Genomic DNA, 20,687 nt, shown 5'->3' with positions numbered 1-20,687 from the left:
TGGTAACATGTCTCTGGTAACATGTCTCTGAGGCAGAAAAAGACAAAAAAAAAGCTAAACTCTTTTTCAAAAGTCAAAACAAAAAAGCAAAACTCTTGCCAAGTTAAACAAACTAAAAGTCAAAGTGGCCAACACTGGGCCGGTCCAGAACCGTCTAACCTTATCTAATAAAGTTGGGACCTCGTGGTGAAACGTTGTCTTATCCACAGTGGAGCAGAATGTCCCTGAGTCCCTTTCTACCTTTTTACTAACAGACTGCGACTTTCAGAACAGGAGAGAGATTCCCTCAGCTACACTTACATTTAACAGCAAACTTCACAGCATCTTTTACTATAGAATTCAGCGATGTGTGTGTGTGTGTGTGTGTGTGGGTGTGTGTGTGTGAGACAGAGAACATTTCAACCCCTCACACTGTAGTCTAGGTGATATAAAATTACCTGCATTCACGGTGTTGCTCCACAGGTATGTGAGTGTGTGTACCACTGTGTGTGCATATGTGTTGCCCCAGCGTGTGTGTGTGTGAGTGTGTGTACCACTGTGTGTGCATATGTGTTGCCCCAGCGTGTGTGTGTGTGTGAGTGTGTGTACCACTGTGTGTGCATATGTGTTGCCCCAGCGTGTGTGTGTGTGAGTGTGTGTACCACTGTGTGTACATATGTGTTGCCCCAGCATGTGTGTGTGTGTGAGTGTGTGTACCACTGTGTGTGCATATGTGTTGCCCCAGTGTGTGTGTGTGTTGTGCAGGACGTCGAGGTATCGCTGCGCTAATTTAAAACGTTCCCAACTCTGGAGGCCTCTCTCTCTCCATGTCTCTCCTTGTCTTCCCCCGCCCCACCTTACTCTCTCTCTCCATGTCTCTCCTTGTCTTCCCCCGCCCCACCTTACTCTCTCTCTCCATGTCTCTCCTTGTCTTCCCCCGCCCCACCTTACTCTCTCTCTCCATGTCTCTCCTTGTCTTCCCCCGCCCCACCTTACTCTCTCTTTCTCACTCACTCGCTCTTACTCTCTTACTCTCTCTCTCTTTCTGTCTCTCTCTCTCTCTCTTTCTTTCTCTCTCTCTCTCTCTCTCTCTCTCTCTCTCTCTCTCTCTCTCGCTCTCTCTCTCTTTCTCTCTCCCTTTCTCTCTCTCTTTCTGTCTCTCTATATTGCTCTCTCTATTTTGCTCTCTCTCTCTCTCAATTCAATTCAAAGGGCTTTATCGGCATGAGAAACATATGTTAACATTGCCGAAGCAAGTGAAGTAGATAATAAACAATATTATCTGTATATATTATGTCTATATACATTGTTGTAATGATGTCCAAATAGTTGAGGAACAAAAGGGAAAATAAATAAATATAAATATGGGTTGCATTTACAATGGTGTTTGTTCTACATTGGTTGCCCTTTTCTTGTGGCAACAGGTCTCTCTCTCTGAGTGATTTGCCCCTATGGTCTCTGTAGTCCAGACGGGGGTTGTTTTCTCACAGATGGAGAGGGAGGGGGGATTGCAGGTTGGTACCCCACTGAGAGGGCAACACAGGGTGCTAAGTTAGACTCAGAGAGGCCCCTGGTTCCCACATACCCAGCGTATATCACCTTTAGGATATTAAAGCCTGCTGGACCCCGTCGTTCTCTGTAGTTCCCTGTGATCCAGACGAGCTGTCGTTGCGATTGTAAATGCACTTTAAATAACGTTGTATTTAATTTAATTCTCAACGGGTTTCCTTCTGAGCTATCCACTTCCTGAGGTTCCAAATTACAAGTCAAATGCAAATGTGTTAATAACAAACAAAATGTAAATAATAAAAAATAATAATAATCAAATAATAATAATAATAATAATAATAATAATAATAATAATAATAATAATAATAATAATAATAATAATAATAATAAAAATAATAATAATAAATAATAATAATAATAATAATAATAATAATAATAAAATAATAATAATAATAATAATCATAATAAATAATAATAATAATAATAATAATAATAATAATAATAATAATAAATAATAATAATAATAATAATAATAATAATAATAATAATAATAAATAATAATAATAATAATAATAATAATAATAATAATAATAAATAATAATAATAATAATAATAATAATAATAATAATAAATAATAATAATAATAATAATAATAATAATAATAATAATAAATAATAATAATAATAATAAATAATAATAATAATAATAATAATAATAATAATAATAATAATAATAATAATAATAAATAATAATAATAATAAATAATAATAATAATAATAATAATAATAATAACGTACTTTGATATTTCAGTATTAGGAAAATAAAAGTTATTAAAGTTTTCAAACTTTAATGAAGATCTACATTTCATCTTTGTTATGTTATCAAGTTAATATTGCATTCTCTACCAATCTAATCTAAGTTAATATTAACTAAGTCCTGTAATATTAACTAAGTTAATATTGCATTTTCTACCAATCTAATCTAAGTTAATATTAACTAAGTCCTGTAATATTAACTAAGTTAATATTGCATTTTCTACCAATCTAATCTAAGTTAATATTAACTAAGTCCTGTAATATTAACTAAGTTAATATTGCATTTTCTACCAATCTAATCTAAGTTAATATTAACTAAGTCCTGTAATATTAACTAAGTTAATATTGCATTTTCTACCAATCTAATCTAAGTTAATATTAACTAAGTCCTGTAATATTAACTAAGTTAATATTGCATTTTCTACCAATCTAATCTAAGTTAATATTAACTAAGTCCTGTAATATTAACTAAGTTAATATTGCATTTTCTACCAATCTAATCTAAGTTAATATTAACTAAGTCCTGTAATATTAACTAAGTTAATATTGCATTTTCTACCAATCTAATCTAAGTTAATATTAACTAAGTCCTGTAATATTAACTAAGTTAATATTGCATTCTCTACCAATCTAATCTAAGTTAATATTAACTAAGTCCTGTAATATTAACTAAGTTAATATTGCATTTTCTACCAATCTAATCTAAGTTAATATTAACTAAGTCCTGTAATATTAACTAAGTTAATATTGCATTCTCTACCAATCTAATCTAAGTTAATATTGCATTCTCTACCAATCTATTTTTTATTTTTTTATTAAAAAAAAAAAATATATATATATATATATGTATTTAAAAAAAATATATATATTTTTTTTAAAGAAACTGGATAATTTCAAATACATACAGACAGATCCATGTTTAAATACTGCAAATGCACAGTACATTAGTTACATAAATCACTATTCGTATTGATGATGATGATGATGAAGATCTTATTGTGTTGTTTATTACTGACTTTAGGTACGGTGCTGTGAGGTAGATTCTGTCCCGATTGTGTCTCTGTAATGGCCGTGCACCTCTGTGGGTTACTTATTATCATACACAGTACTTATTTCCCAAAGAAAATAGACATTGTTGAAATATCTTCAGCAGGAGAAAAGACTGAAGAAATTATACACAGGCAGTCCAGCTGATCAATACTCAGATGAGATTGATTTTCATTTCTTTAGTTCCATTTTCTTCAGTGTCTGGTACATTTTCACAAATCTTAGTACAAAAATGTAATTACAGTCACTTTTTTTCACCAAATATAATCAGTGTTTTTTTGTATGTAGAAATACATGTTTCACATTGCAATACATTCATATGAAGTAATGGCCTTTCACAACGCAAAGATCACGTTACTTTTGATATGATTCTCTTTACTGTTGAAATGATTCTCTTTACTTTGATATGATTCTCTTTAATTGTGATATGATTATCTTTAATTGTGATATGATTCTCTTTACTGTTGAAATTATTCTCTTTACTTTTGATATGATTCTCTTTAATTGTGATATGATTCTCTTTACTGTTGAAATGATTCTCTTTACTGTTGAAATTATTCTCTTTACTTTTGATATGATTCTCTTTAATTTTGATATGATTCTCTTTACTTTTGATATGATTCTCTTTACTTTTGATATGATTCTCTTTAATTTTGATATGATTCTCTTTACTTTTGATATGATTCTCTTTAATTGTGATATGATTCTCTTTACTGTTGAAATGATTCTCTTTACTGTTGAAATGATTCTCTTTACTTTTGATATGATTCTCTTTAATTGTGATATGATTCTCTTTACTGTTGAAATGATTCTCTTTACTGTTGAAATGATTCTCTTTACTTTTGAAATGATTCTCTTTAATTTTAAATGATTCTCTTTAATTTTAATATGATTCTCTTTCATTTTGATATGATTCTCTTTCATTTTCTTGAAATACATTTTACTATTACTATTACATTTTACTATTGCAGTATGCTCCACCATTTTCCAAGTGACAAAATTCTAATAGTTTGCCCAAATCCAGTTTATGTGACAAAACAAGCAACGTAGAGAATCGTTGTACATTCTAAACCACTGGGAAATATCTTTTAAATATCCCCAAATATTGTATGAAGTTGGTGTACAAAACCGAAAGTAAAAGTCTCAGACACTACATTTAAGAACAGGAACAAAGAGCACACATAGAACAAATCTAGAGCTTCTTAGACTTGCTTTCAATGAGGATGACAGATCTATAACTCACATTTCTATATGACTTGCTTGTACTAAATGTCAATGGCCATCACAGCATTGTAATACCATTATAGAGGCCAATACAGGACTGTAATACCATTATAGAGGCCAATACAGGACTGAAATACCATTATAGAGGCCAATACAGGACTGTAATAGAGGCCAATACAGGACTGTAATAGAGGCCAATACAGGACTGTAATAGAGGCCAATACAGGACTGAAATACCATTATAGAGGCCAATACAGGACTGTAATAGAGGCCAATACAGGACTGTAATAGAGGCCAATACAGGACTGTAATAGAGGCCAATACAGGACTGTAATAGAGAATAATACAGGACTGTAATACCATAATAGAGGCCAATACAGGACTGTAATACCATTATAGAGGCCAATACAGGACTGTAATAGAGGCCAATACAGGACTGTAATACCATAATAGAGGCCAATACATGACTGTAATAGAGGCCAATACAGGACTGTAATAGAGGCCAATACAGGACTGTAATAGAGGCCAATACAGGACTGTAATACCATAATAGAGGCCAATACAGGACTGTAATACCATTATAGAGGCCAATACAGGACTGTAATAGAGGCCAATACAGGACTGTAATACCATAATAGAGGCCAATACAGGACTCTAATAGAGGCCAATACAGGACTGTAATAGAGGCCAATACAGGACTGTAATAGAGGCCATTACAGGACTGTAATACCATTATAGAGGCCAATACAGGACTGTAATACCATTATAGAGGCCAATACAGGACTGTAATACCGTAATAGAGGCCAATACAGGACTGTAATACCATTATAGAGGCCATTACAGGACTGTAATACCATTATAGAGGCCATTACAGGACTGTAATAGAGGCCAATACAGGACTGTAATAGAGGCCAATACAGGACTGTAATACCATTATAGAGGCCAATACAGGACTGTAATACCATTATAGAGGCCATTACAGGACTGTAATAGAGGCCAATAAAGAACTGTAATAGAGGCCAATACAGGACTGTAATACCATAATATAGGCCATTACAGGACTGAAATACCATTATAGAGGCCAATACAGGACTGTAATACCATTATAGAGGCCATTACAGGACTGTAATAGAGGCCAATACAGGACTGTAATAGAGGCCAATACAGGACTGTAATACCATTATAGAGGCCATTACAGGACTGTAATACCGTAATAGAGGCCAATACAGGACTGTAATACCGTAATAGAGGCCAATACAGGACTGTAATAGAGGCCAATACAGGACTGTAATAGAGGCCAATACAGGACTGTAATACTGTAATAGAGGCCAATACAGGACTGTAATAGAGGCCAATGCAGGACTGTAATAGAGGCCAATACAGGACTGTAATAGAGGCCAATACAGGACTGTAATAGAGGCCAATACAGGACTGTAATAGAGGCCAATACAGGACTGTAATAGAGGCCAATACAGGACTGTAATAGAGGCCAATACAGGACTGTAATAGAGGCCAATACAGGACTGTAATAGAGGCCAATACAGGACTGTAATAGAGGCCAATACAGGACTGTAATAGAGGCAAATACAGGACTGTAATACCATAATAGAGGCCAATACAGGACTGTAATACCATTATAGAGGCCAATACAGGACTGTAATAGAGGCCAATACAGGACTGTAATACCATAATAGAGGCCAATACATGACTGTAATAGAGGCCAATACAGGACTGTAATAGAGGCCAATACAGGACTGTAATAGAGGCCAATACAGGACTGTAATACCATAATAGAGGCCAATACAGGACTGTAATACCATTTTAGAGGCCAATACAGGACTGTAATAGAGGCCAATACAGGACTGTAATACCATAATAGAGGCCAATACAGGACTCTAATAGAGGCCAATACAGGACTGTAATAGAGGCCAATACAGGACTGTAATAGAGTCCATTACAGGACTGTAATACCATTATAGAGGCCAATACAGGACTGTAATACCATTATAGAGGCCAATACAGGACTGTAATACCGTAATAGAGGCCAATACAGGACTGTAATACCATTATAGAGGCCATTACAGGACTGTAATACCATTATAGAGGCCATTACAGGACTGTAATAGAGGCCAATACAGGACTGTAATAGAGGCCAATACAGGACTGTAATACCATTATAGAGGCCAATACAGGACTGTAATACCATTATAGAGGCCATTACAGGACTGTAATAGAGGCCAATAAAGAACTGTAATAGAGGCCAATACAGGACTGTAATACCATAATATAGGCCATTACAGGACTGAAATACCATTATAGAGGCCAATACAGGACTGTAATACCATTATAGAGGCCATTACAGGACTGTAATAGAGGCCAATACAGGACTGTAATAGAGGCCAATACAGGACTGTAATACCATTATAGAGGCCATTACAGGACTGTAATACCGTAATAGAGGCCAATACAGGACTGTAATACCGTAATAGAGGCCAATACAGGACTGTAATAGAGGCCAATAAAGGACTGTAATAGAGGCCAATACAGGACTGTAATACTGTAATAGAGGCCAATACAGGACTGTAATAGAGGCTAATACAGGACTGTAATAGAGGCCAATACAGGACTGTAATAGAGACCAATACAGGACTGTAATAGAGGCCAATACAGGACTGTAATAGAGGCCAATACAGGACTGTAATAGAGGCCAATACAGGACTGTAATAGAGGCCAATACAGGACTGAAATACCATTATAGAGGCCAATACAGGACTGTAATAGAGGCCAATACAGGACTGTAATAGAGGCCAATACAGGACTGTAATAGAGGCCAATACAGGACTGTAATAGAGAATAATACAGGACTGTAATACCATAATAGAGGCCAATACAGGACTGTAATAGAGGCCAATACAGGACTGTAATAGAGGCCAATACAGGACTGTAATACCATAATAGAGGCCAATACAGGACTGTAATAGAGGCCAATACAGGACTGTAATAGAGGCCAATACAGGACTGTAATAGAGGCCAATACAGGACTGTAATACCATAATAGAGGCCAATACAGGACTGTAATACCATAATAGAGGCCAATACAGGACTGTAATAGAGGCCAATACAGGACTGTAATACCATAATAGAGGCCAATACAGGACTGTAATAGAGGCCAATACAGGACTGTAATAGAGGCCAATACAGGACTGTAATAGAGGCCAATACAGGACTGTAATACCATTATAGAGGCCAATACAGGACTGTAATACCATTATAGAGGCCAATACAGGACTGTAATACCGTAATAGAGGCCAATACAGGACTGTAATACCATTATAGAGGCCATTACAGGACTGTAATACCATTATAGAGGCCATTACAGGACTGTAATAGAGGCCAATACAGGACTGTAATAGAGGCCAATACAGGACTGTAATACCATTATAGAGGCCAATACAGGACTGTAATACCATTATAGAGGCCATTACAGGACTGTAATAGAGGCCAATAAAGAACTGTAATAGAGGCCAATACAGGACTGTAATACCATAATATAGGCCATTACAGGACTGAAATACCATTATAGAGGCCAATACAGGACTGTAATACCATTATAGAGGCCATTACAGGACTGTAATAGAGGCCAATACAGGACTGTAATAGAGGCCAATACAGGACTGTAATACCATTATAGAGGCCATTACAGGACTGTAATACCGTAATAGAGGCCAATACAGGACTGTAATACCGTAATAGAGGCCAATACAGGACTGTAATAGAGGCCAATAAAGGACTGTAATAGAGGCCAATACAGGACTGTAATACTGTAATAGAGGCCAATACAGGACTGTAATAGAGGCCAATACAGGACTGTAATAGAGGCCAATACAGGACTGTAATAGAGGCCAATACAGGACTGTAATAGAGGCCAATACAGGACTGTAATAGAGGCCAATACAGGACTGTAATAGAGGCCAATACAGGACTGTAATAGAGGCCAATACAGGACTGTAATAGAGGCCAATACAGGACTGTAATAGAGGCCAATACAGGACTGTAATAGAGGCCAATACAGGACTGTAATACCATTATAGAGGCCAATACAGGACTGTAATAGAGGCCAATACAGGACTGTAATACCATAATAGAGGCCAATACAGGACTGTAATAGAGGCCAATACAGGACTGTAATAGAGGCCAATACAGGACTGTAATAGAGGCCAATACAGGACTGTAATAGAGGCCAATACAGGACTGTAATAGAGGCCAATACAGGACTGTAATACCATAATAGAGGCCAATACAGGACTGTAATAGTAATACAGGACTGTAATAGAGGCCAATACAGGACTGTAATAGAGGCCAATACAGGACTGTAATAGAGTCCAATACAGGACTGAAATACCATAATAGAGGCCAATACAGGACTGTAATACCATAATAGAGGCCAATACAGGACTATAATAGAGGCCAATACAGGACTGTAATAGAGGCCAATACAGGACTGTAATACCATTATAGAGGCCAATACAGGACTGTAATACCATTATAGAGGCCAATACAGGACTGTAATAGAGGCCAATACAGGACTGTAATAGAGGCCAATACAGGACTGTAATACCATAATAGAGGCCATTACAGGACTGTAATACCATTATAGAGGCCAATACAGGACTGTAATTATAGAGGCCAATACAGGACTGTAATAGAGGCCAATACAGGACTGTAATAGAGGCCAATACAGGACTGTAATACCATAATAGAGGCCAATACAGGACTGTAATAGAGGCCAATACAGGACTGTAATAGAGGCCAATACAGGACTGTAATAGAGGCCAATACAGGACTGTAATACTGTAATAGAGGCCAATACAGGACTGTAATAGAGGCCAATACAGGACTGTAATAGAGGCCAATACAGGACTGTAATAGAGGCCAATACAGGACTGTAATAGAGGCCAATACAGGACTGTAATAGAGGCCAATACAGGACTGTAATAGAGGCCAATACAGAATAGGGCCAATACAGGACTGTAATAGAGGCCAATACAGGACTGTAATAGAGGCCAATACAGGACTGTAATAGAGGCCAATACAGGACTGTAATAGAGGCCAATACAGGACTGTAATAGAGGCCAATACAGGACTGTAATACTGTAATAGAGGCCAATACAGGACTGTAATGAGGCCAATACAGGACTGTAATAGGACTGTAATACCAATACAGTAATAGAGGCCAATACAGGACTGTAATAGAGGACAATACAGGACTGTAATAGAGGCCAATACAGGACTGTAATAGAGGCCAATACAGGACTGTAATAGAGGCCAATACAGGACTGTAATACTGTAATAGAGGCCAATACAGGACTGTAATAGAGGCCAATACAGGACTGTAATAGAGGCCAATACAGGACTGTAATAGAGGCCAATACAGGACTGTAATAGAGGCCAATACAGGACTGTAATACCATAATAGAGGCCAATACAGGACTGTAATAGAGGCCAATACAGGACTGTAATAGAGGCCAATACAGGACTGTAATAGAGGCCAATACAGGACTGTAATAGAGGCCAATACAGGACTGTAATACCAATACAGGACTGTAATACCATTATAGAGGCCAATACAGGACTGTAATAGAGGCCAATACAGGACTGTAATAATAGAGGGCCAATACAGGACTGTAATAGAGGCCAATACAGGACTGTAATAGAGGCCAATACAGGACTGTAATAGAGGCCAATACAGGACTGTAATACTGTAATAGAGGCCAATACAGGACTGTAATACCAATAAGGACTGTAATAGAGGCCAATACAGGACTGTAATACCATTATAGAGGCCAATACAGGACTGTAATAGAGGCCAATACAGGACTGTAATAGAGAGGCCAATACAGGACTGTAATACCATTATAGAGGCCAATACAGGACTGTAATAGAGGCCAATACAGGACTGTAATAGAGGCCAATACAGGACTGTAATACCATAGGCCAATACTGTAATAGAGGCCAATACAGGACTGTAATAATAGAGGCCAATACAGGACTGTAATAGAGGCCAATACAGGACTGTAATAAGGCCAATACAGGACTGTAATAGAGGCCAATACAGGACTGTAATAGAGGCCAATACAGGACTGTAATAGAGGCCATACAGGACTGGCCAATACAGGACTGTAATAGAGGCCAATACAGGACTGTAATACCATTATAGAGGCCAATACAGGACTGTAATAGAGGCCAATACAGGACTGTAATAGAGGCCAATACAGGACTGTAATAGAGGCCAATACAGGACTGTAATAGAGGCCAATACAGGACTGTAATAGAGGCCAATACAGGACTGTAATACCATAATAGAGGCCAATACAGGACTGTAATAGAGGCCAATACAGGACTGTAATACTGTAATAGAGGCCAATACAGGACTGTAATAGAGGCCAATACAGGACTGTAATAGAGGCCAATACAGGACTGTAATACCATAATAGAGGCCAATACAGGACTGTAATAGAGGCCAATACAGGACTGTAATACCATTATAGAGGCCAATACAGGACTGTAATAGAGGCCATTACAGGACTGTAATAGAGGCCAATACAGGACTGTAATACCATAATAGAGGCCAATACAGGACTGTAATAGAGGCCAATACAGGACTGTAATACCGTAATAGAGGCCAATACAGGACTGTAATAGAGGCCAATACAGGACTGTAATAGAGGCCAATACAGGACTGTAATACCATAATAGAGGCCAATACAGGACTGTAATAGAGGCCAATACAGGACTGTAATAGAGGCCAATACAGGACTGTAATAGAGGCCAATACAGGACTGTAATACCGTAATAGAGGCCAATACAGGACTGTAATAGAGGCCATTACAGGACTGTAATAGATTATAGAGGCATTACAGGACTGTAATAGAGGCCAATACAGGACTGTAATAGAGGCCAATACAGGACTGTAATAGAGGCCAATACAGGACTGTAATAGAGGCCAATACAGGACTGTAATAGAGGCCAATACAGGACTGTAATAGAGGCCATTACAGGACTGTAATAGAGGCCAATACAGGACTGTAATAGAGGCCAATACAGGACTGTAATAGAGGCCAATACAGGACTGTAATAGAGGCCAATACAGGACTGTAATAGAGGCCAATACAGGACTGTAATAGAGGCCAATACAGGACTGTAATAGAGGCCAATACAGGACTGTAATAGAGGCCAATACAGGACTGTAATAGAGGCCAATACAGGACTGTAATAGAGGCCAATACAGGACTGTAATAGAGGCCAATACAGGACTGTAATAGAGGTCAATACAGGACTGTAATAGAGGCCAATACAGGACTGTAATAGAGGCCAATACAGGACTGTAATAGAGGCCAATACAGGACTGTAATAGAGGCCAATACAGGACTCTAATAGAGGCCAATACAGGACTGTAATAGAGGCCAATACAGGACTGTAATACTGTAATAGAGGCCAATACAGGACTGTAATAGAGGCCAATACAGGACTGTAATACTGTAATAGAGGCCAATACAGGACTGTAATAGAGGCCAATACAGGACTGTAATAGAGGCCAATACAGGACTGTAATACTGTAATAGAGGCCAATACAGGACTGTAATAGAGGCCAATACAGGACTGTAATAGAGGCCAATACAGGACTGTAATAGAGGCCAATACAGGACTGTAATAGAGGCCAATACAGGACTGTAATAGAGGCCAATACAGGACTGTAATAGAGGCCAATACAGGACTGTAATACCATTATAGAGGCCAATACAGGACTGTAATAGAGGCCAATACAGGACTGTAATAGAGGCCAATACAGGACTGTAATAGAGGCCAATACAGGACTGTAATACCATAATAGAGGCCAATACAGGACTGTAATAGAGGCCAATACAGGACTGTAATACCATTATAGAGGCCAATACAGGACTGTAATAGAGGCCAATACAGGACTGTAATAGAGGCCAATACAGGACTGTAATAGAGGCCAATACAGGACTGTAATACTGTAATAGAGGCCAATACAGGACTGTAATAGAGGCCAATACAGGACTGTAATACCATTATAGAGGCCAATACAGGACTGTAATAGAGGCCAATACAGGACTGTAATAGAGGCCAATACAGGACTGTAATAGAGGCCAATACAGGACTGAAATACCATAATAGAGGCCAATACAGGACTGTAATAGAGGCCAATACAGGACTGTAATACCATTATAGAGGCCAATACAGGACTGTAATAGAGGCCAATACAGGACTGTAATAGAGGCCAATACAGGGCTGTAATAGAGGCCAATACAGGACTGTAATAGAGGCCAATACAGGACTGTAATAGAGGCCAATACAGGACTGTAATAGAGGCCAATACAGGACTGTAATAGAGGCCAATACAGGACTGTAATAGAGGCCAATACAGGACTGTAATACCATAATAGAGGCCAATACAGGACTGTAATAGAGGCCAATACAGGACTGTAATACCATTATAGAGGCCAATACAGGACTGTAATAGAGGCCATTACAGGACTGTAATAGAGGCCAATACAGGACTGTAATAGAGGCCAATTCAGGATTACCGTAATAGAGGCCATTACAGGATTACCGTAATAGAGGCCAATTCAGGATTACCGTAATAGATACACCACAGAAAGTAGGTCAAACAACAACAAGTAGGACACAAACAGACAAAAAGCAGGCAGGAGAAACGTAGCAGAGAGATGCATGATCGCAATGTTTAGAGGGTCTCGGACACAACCCTCATCACAGCACCCTATTCCCTAAATAGTGTACTACTTTAGACCAGAGCCCTATGGCACCCTATTCCCTATATAGTGCACTACTTTAGTCCAGAGCCCTATGGCACCCTATTCCCTATATAGTGCACTACTTTAAACCAGGGCCCAATGGGCTCTGAAGAGAATAGGGGGCCATTTGGGATTCATGACTAACCATGTCTGTTTTATCTCCGTCATCATGTTGTTTCTCCACTGTTTGTCTCCGCTGCAATCAACCAATCAGACATGACAGTCAAGGCCAGCGGCCAGGTTGAAAAGACAAGACTGGTTTTGACATTTTGGGTTTTTATACTTTATGAAAATACAGTGTAGTTTCACTTTGGAGGAACAGCAAGTTACTGTAGGACACTCACTCACTCACTCACTCACTCACTCACTCACTCACTCACTCACTCACTCACTCACTCACTCACTCACTCACTCACTCACTCACTCATGCAATCACTCACTCACTCACTCACTCACTCACTCACTCACTCACTCACTCACTCACTCACTCACTCACTCACTCACGCAATCACGCAATCACTCACTCACTCACTCACACACACACACACACACACACACACACACACACACACACACACACACACACACACACACACACACACACACACACACACACACACACACACACACACACACACACACACTCACACATACACACTCACACATACACACACACACACTCACACACTCACACACACACACACACACACACTCACACACTGTGTGTTACGGCCACTAAGTCTTAGCTCTGTGTTGCTGTACTGCCTCTGGGACAACTCTTAAATACATAACAGCTCACTGCTGTCTGCTGAGCTGACTGGTATTTATAGTGGGACTCTATTATAGTCACCGACTATAAAGCAGAGACAGAGGAAACACTATTGGTCACGCAGGCCTCATTGACAATTCAGAACTCACAGGCGGCATCTCGAATGCACCCTATTCCCTATATAGTGCACTACTTTAGACCAGAACACTATGGCACCCTATTCCCTACATAGTGCACTACTTTAGACCAGAACCCTATGGTACCCTATTCCCTATATAGTGCACTACTTTAGACCAGAACCCTATGGCACCCTATTCCCTATATAGTGCACTACTTTAGACCAGAACCCTATGGCACCCTATTCCCTATATAGTGCACTACTTTAGACCAGAACCCTATGGCAACCTATTCCCTACATAGTGCACTACTTTAGACCAGAACCCTATGGTACCCTATTCCCTATATAGTGCACTACTTTAGACCAGAACCCTATGGCACCCTATTCCCTATATAGTGCACTACTTTAGACCAGAACCCTATGGCACCCTATTCCCTATATAGTGCACTACTTTAGACCAGAACCCTATGGCACCCTATTCCCTATATAGTGCACTACTTTAGACCAGAACCCTATGGCACCCTATTCCCTATATAGTGCACTACTTTAGACCAGAACCCTATGGCACCCTATTCCCTATATAGTGCACTACTTTAGACCAGAACCCTATGGCACCCTATTCCCTATATAGTGCACTACTTTAGACCAGAACCCTATGGTACCCTATTCCCTATATAGTGCACTACTTTAGACCAGAACCCTATGGCACCCTATTCCCTATATAGTGCACTACTTTAGACCAGAACCCTATGGCACCCTATTCCCTATATAGTGCACTACTTTAGACCAGAACCCTATGGCACCCTATTCCCTATATAGTGCACTACTTTAGACCAGAACCCTATGGCACCCTATTCCCTATATAGTGCACTACTTTAGACCAGAACCCTATGGCACCCAATTCCTTACACTGTAAAGGGGTGAATATGACAGTAATTTACAGACTGCTTGGTGGCAAGTAAAATTCTATATTTCATATTACGATTATTTAATATCGTAAAGACACACTGTACAACCCCGTGAAATGTGCTGTATTATTACTGTAAACAAGTGAATTCTACTGTAATCGGAACACATTTATACAGGAATGGATGAATGAATGAAATTACAGTATTTTGCTGTAATTCAAGTAATTGGTGCAATCAGGTTGGCAGCTGGGTAAAGTGTTCAAACATTATAAATAGATTCATCTTTGGTGTTTTATTTTTATCATGTGTATGCAACGGATGTGAAACGGCTAGCTTAGTTAACGGTGGTGCGTTCTAAATAGCGTTTCAATCGGTGACGTCACTCGCTCTGAGACCTTGAAGTAGTGGTTCCCCCTTGCTCTGCAAGAGCCGCGGCTTTTGTGGAGCGATGGGTAACGATGCTTCGAGGGGTGACTGTTGTTGATGTGTGCAGAGGGTCCCTGGTTCGCGCCCGGGGATGGTCGAGGGGACGGTCTAAAGTTATACACATGTTACATGTACTTCTAGAGGCCTTAATTAACAATAGATTCATCTTTGGTGTTTTATTTTTTTATAATGTGTACTTCTAGAGGCCTTAACAAAGGCTTCCAAAACTGACAATGACAACATGTCAAAACAGACCAAAGGACATCGGAAAAACTCATTTAAGGGTTTAAGATGTGGTGCCACGCAATTCCTTCTCCTTGTAGCCTAGTGGTTAGAGGAGGCAGGTAGTCTAGTGGTTAGAGGAGACAGGTAGTCTAGTGGTTAGAGGAGACAGGTAGTCTAGTGGTTAGAGGAGGCAGGTAGTCTAGTGGTTAGAGGAGACAGGTAGTCTAGTGGTTAGAGGAGGCAGGTAGTCTAGTGGTTAGAGGAGGCAGGTAGTCTAGTGGTTAGAGGAGGCAGGTAGTCTAGTGGTTAGAGGAGGCAGGTAGTCTAGTGGTTAGAGGAGACAGGTAGTCTAGTGGTTAGAGGAGGCAGGTAGTCTAGTGGTTAGAGGAGGTAGGTAGCCTAGTGGTAGTCTAGTGGTTAGAGGAGACAGGTAGTCTAGTGGAGGAGACAGGTAGTCTAGTGGTTAGAGGAGGCAGGTAGTCTAGTGGTTAGAGGAGACAGGTAGTCTAGTGGTTAGAGGAGGCAGGTAGTCTAGTGGTTAGAGGAGACTGGTAGTCTAGTGGTTAGAGGAGACAGGTAGTCTAGTGCTTAGAGGAGACAGGTAGTCTAGTGGTTAGAGGAGGCAGGTAGTCTAGTGGTTAGAGGAGACAGGTAGACTAGTGGTTAGAGGAGGCAGGTAGTCTAGTGGTTAGAAGAGGCATGTAGTCTAGTGGTTAGAGGAGACAGGTAGTCTAGTGGTTAGAGGAGGCAGGTAGTCTAGTGGTTAGAGGAGACAGGTAGTAGTGGTTAGAGGAGACAGGTAGTCTAGTGGTTAGAGGAGGCAGGTAGTCTAGTGGTTAGAGGAGGCAGGTAGTCTAGTGGTTAGAGGAGGCAGGTAGTCTAGTGGTTAGAGGAGGCAGGTAGTCTAGTGGTTAGAGGAGACAGGTAGTCTAGTGGTTAGAGGAGACAGGTAGTCTAGTGGTTAGAGGAGGCAGGTAGTCTAGTGGTTAGAGGAGGCAGGTAGCCTAGTGGTTAGAGGAGGCAGGTAGTCTAGTGGTTAGAGGAGGCAGGTAGTCTAGTGGTTAGAGGAGGCAGGTAGTCTAGTGGTTAGAGGAGGTAGGTAGTCTAGTGGTTAGAGGAGACAGGTAGCCTAGTGGTTAGAGGAGACAGGTAGCCTAGTGGTTAGAGGAGGCAGGTAGTCTAGTGGTTAGAGGAGGCAGGTAGTCTAGTGGTTAGAGGAGGCAGGTAGTCTAGTGGTTAGAGGAGGCAGGTAGTCTAGTGGTTAGAGGAGGTAGGTAGTCTAGTGGTTAGAGGAGACAGGTAGCCTAGTGGTTAGAGGAGGCAGGTAGCCTAGTGGTTAGAGGAGGCAGGTAGTCTAGTGGTTAGAGGAGGCAGGTAGTCTAGTGGTTAGAGGAGACAGGTAGTCTAGTGGTTAGAGGAGGCAGGTAGTCTAGTGGTTAGAGGAGGCAGGTAGTCTAGTGGTTAGAGGAGGCAGGTAGTCTAGTGGTTAGAGGAGGCAGGTAGTCTAGTGGTTAGAGGAGGCAGGTAGTCTAGTGGTTAGAGGAGACAGGTAGTCTAGTGGTTAGAGGAGGCAGGTAGTCTAGTGGTTAGAGGAGGCAGGTAGTCTAGTGGTTAGAGGAGGCAGGTAGTCTAGTGGTTAGAGGAGGTAGGTAGTCTAGTGGTTAGAAGAGACAGGTAGCCTAGTGATTAGAGGAGGCAGGTAGTCTAGTGGTTAGAGGAGGCAGGTAGTCTAGTGCTTAGAGGAGGCAGGTAGTCTAGTGGTTAGAGGAGACAGGTAGTCTAGTGGTTAGAGGAGGTAGGTAGTCTAGTGGTTAGAGGAGGCAGGTAGTCAGGTAGTCTAGTGGTTAGAGGAGGCAAGTAGCGTTTTCTAAACATTGGGAGACGAAAATAACATATTTTTTGACGTATGCAGACAGACCACAACTTGCTTTTTTTTAAATCGGCTATTCTAGATTTAACTGGAAAAACTTGGGGCTTTAAAGTGTCAAAACCAAATGTAGTAATACACTTAGTTGAGATAGAGCAGAGGAAAAATATGCATCGTACGTTCAAATCATTTTATAAGCAGCGAAAAGCCCAACTGCCAATTCATCTGCGAGTGGTTTCATCGCACATGAAACAAAATCAAAACACAGGACAGATGTTGGAGGAGAAACCACATTTAAAGCTTTTGTCACAAACTGCCATTTTTCAAATGATTGGGGCACATCTATTAAAGAAAGTGGATTGTAACGATTGGGCGAAAGCATAAGGAAATATTTAACCAGCCAATTGTAGCCAATTAACTTTGATCACAATGACTGCGTTTGGAATGTCTCAGTCACTCTACTCCTTCGGTTGTCAGAGGGAGTACAAACAATTTCTCTCTCTCTCCCCTCACTCTCCCCTCTCTCCCCTCTCTCTCCCCTCTCTCTCCTCTCCGTGCCCCCTCTAACTCTCTAACTCTCTCTCTCTCCATAGCATTCTCTCGCTCTCTCTCTCTATAGCATTCTCTCTCTCTCTCCCCATGGCCCCCTCTCTCGCTCTCTCTCTCTCCCTCTCTCCCCCCTCTCTCTCCATTGCATTCCCTTTCTCTCTCTGGCCATCTCTCTCTGCCCCCCTCTCTCTCCATTGAATTCCCTTTCTCTCCATGGCCACCTCTCTCCATGGCCACCTCTCTCTCTGGCCATCTCTCTCTCCCCCCTCTCTCTCCATTGAATTACCTTTCTCTCCATGGCCACCTCTCTCCGGTTGTAACTAAGTCTGATGGCTGGGCCAAGCTGTGTCTGGCCGGTTGTAACTAAGTCTGATGGCTGGGCCAAGCTGTGTCTGGCCGGTTGTAACTAAGTCTGATGGCTGGGCCAAGCTGTGTCTGGCCGGTTGTAACTAAGTCTGATGGCTGGGCCAAGCTGTCTGGCCGGTTGTAACTAAGTCTGATGGCTGGGCCATGCTATGTCTGGCCGGTTGTAACTAAGTCTGATGGCTGGGCCAAGCTGTGTCTGGCCGGTTGTAACTAAGTCTGATGGCTGGGCCAAGCTGTGTCTGGCCGGTTGTAACTAAGTCTGATGGCTGGGCCAAGCTGTGTCTGGCCGGTTGTAACTAAGTCTGATGGCTGGGCCAAGCTGTCTGGCCGGTTGTAACTAAGTCTGATGGCTGGGCCATGCTATGTCTGGCCGGTTGTAACTAAGTCTGATGGCTGGGCCAAGCTGTGTCTGGCCGGTTGTAACTAAGTCTGATGGCTGGGCCAAGCTGTGTCTGGCCGGTTGTAACTAAGTCTGTGTAGATAAGTCTGTGTAGATACGTCTGTGTAGATAAGTCTGTGTAGATAGGTCTGTGTAGATAGGTCTGTGTAGATAGGTCTGTGTAGATATGTCTGTGTAGATAGGTCTGTGTAGCTAAGTCTGTGTAGATAGGTCTGTGTAGATAGGTCTGTGTAGATAGGTCTGTGTAGATAGGTCTGTGTAGATAGGTCTGTGTAGATAGGTCTGTGTAGCTAAGTCTGTGTAGATAGGTCTGTGTAGATAGGTCTGTGTAGATAGGTCTGTGTAGCTCTACGGTTAGGCCTGATGGGAGACACTGTTGTTTAAACATACAATACTTCAGACTACTTTGACCTGCTGGTGTTTGCCCGTTCGAATCCCGGGTCAGACAGGAAAGGTCTGTCAGGAAGTGATCTAAATCCTAGATGCCATTGCCTGCTGTTGTGCCCTAAAAGCAAGGCACTTCACCCCCCCACAACAACAGCTCCCCGGGGCCCAGTGTGACAGCCCTCCGCACCTCTCCAAAAAACCTGCGTATGTATTTATGTACTTGTGGGTTTGTGTTAAAAAATGAAGTCAAATTTACTTTGGATCTTGTGTGTAATTGACCAATGAATTGATCTTCATGTTAAACTCTCTCTCTCTCTCTCCAGGGGTGGAGGAGACAGACAGACACTCAGAAACCAACGTCCCCTCTAAACTCTCTCTCTCACTCCAGGGGTGGAGCAGACAGACAGGCACTCAGACACCAACGCCCCCTCTAAACTCTCTCTCTCTCTCCAGGGGTTCTAAACTCTCTCTCTCTCTCCAGGGGTGGAGGAGACAGACAGACACTCAGACACCAACGCCCCCTCTAAACTCTCTCTCTCTCTCCAGGGGTGGAGGAGACAGACAGACACTCAGACACCAACGCCCCCTCTAAACTCTCTCTCTCTCTCCAGGGGTGGAGCAGACAGACAGACAGACACTCAGAAACCAACGTCCCCTCTAAACTCTCTCTCTCTCTCCAGGGGTTCTAAACTCTCTCTCTCTCTCCAGGGGTGGAGGAGACAGACAGGCACTCAGACACCAACGCCCCCTCTAAACTCTCTCTCTCTCTCCAGGGGTGGAGCAGACAGACAGACAGACACTCAGAAACCAACCTCCCCTCTAAACTCTCTCTCTCTCTCTCCAGCGGTGGAGGAGACAGACAGACACTCAGAAACCAACGCCCCCTCTAAACTCTCTCTCTCACTCCAGGGGTGGAGCAGAAAGACAGGCACTCAGACACCAACGCCCCCTCTAAACTCTCTCTCTCTCTCCAGGGGTGGAGGAGACAGACAGACACTCAGACACCAACGCCCCCTCTAAACTCTCTCTCTCTCTCCAGGGGTGGAGCAGACAGACAGACAGACACTCAGAAACCAACGTCCCCTCTAAACTTACTCTCTCTCTCCAGGGGTGGAGGAGACAGACAGACACTCAGAAACCAACGCCCCCTCTAAACTCTCTCTCTCACTCCAGGGGTGGAGCAGAAAGACAGGCACTCAGACACCAACGCCCCCTCTAAACTCTCTCTCTCTCTCCAGGGGTGGAGGAGACAGACAGACAC

At 41.4% G+C, this 20,687-nt stretch overlaps 1 protein-coding gene across 10 annotated transcripts in view; it reads right to left on the bottom strand.

The window, feature by feature from the left end:
- LOC115115426 (eyes absent homolog 1-like) overlaps positions 1-20,687 on the bottom strand; it is a 173,334-nt gene that overhangs the window by 58,327 nt on the left and 94,320 nt on the right. The window lies entirely within an intron of this gene.

This window comes from Oncorhynchus nerka, linkage group LG6 (genome assembly GCF_034236695.1).
Source record: "Oncorhynchus nerka isolate Pitt River linkage group LG6, Oner_Uvic_2.0, whole genome shotgun sequence".
Classification (NCBI taxonomy): Eukaryota; Metazoa; Chordata; class Actinopteri; order Salmoniformes; family Salmonidae; genus Oncorhynchus; species Oncorhynchus nerka.
This window is presented reverse-complemented; position numbering and strand designations above follow the sequence as displayed.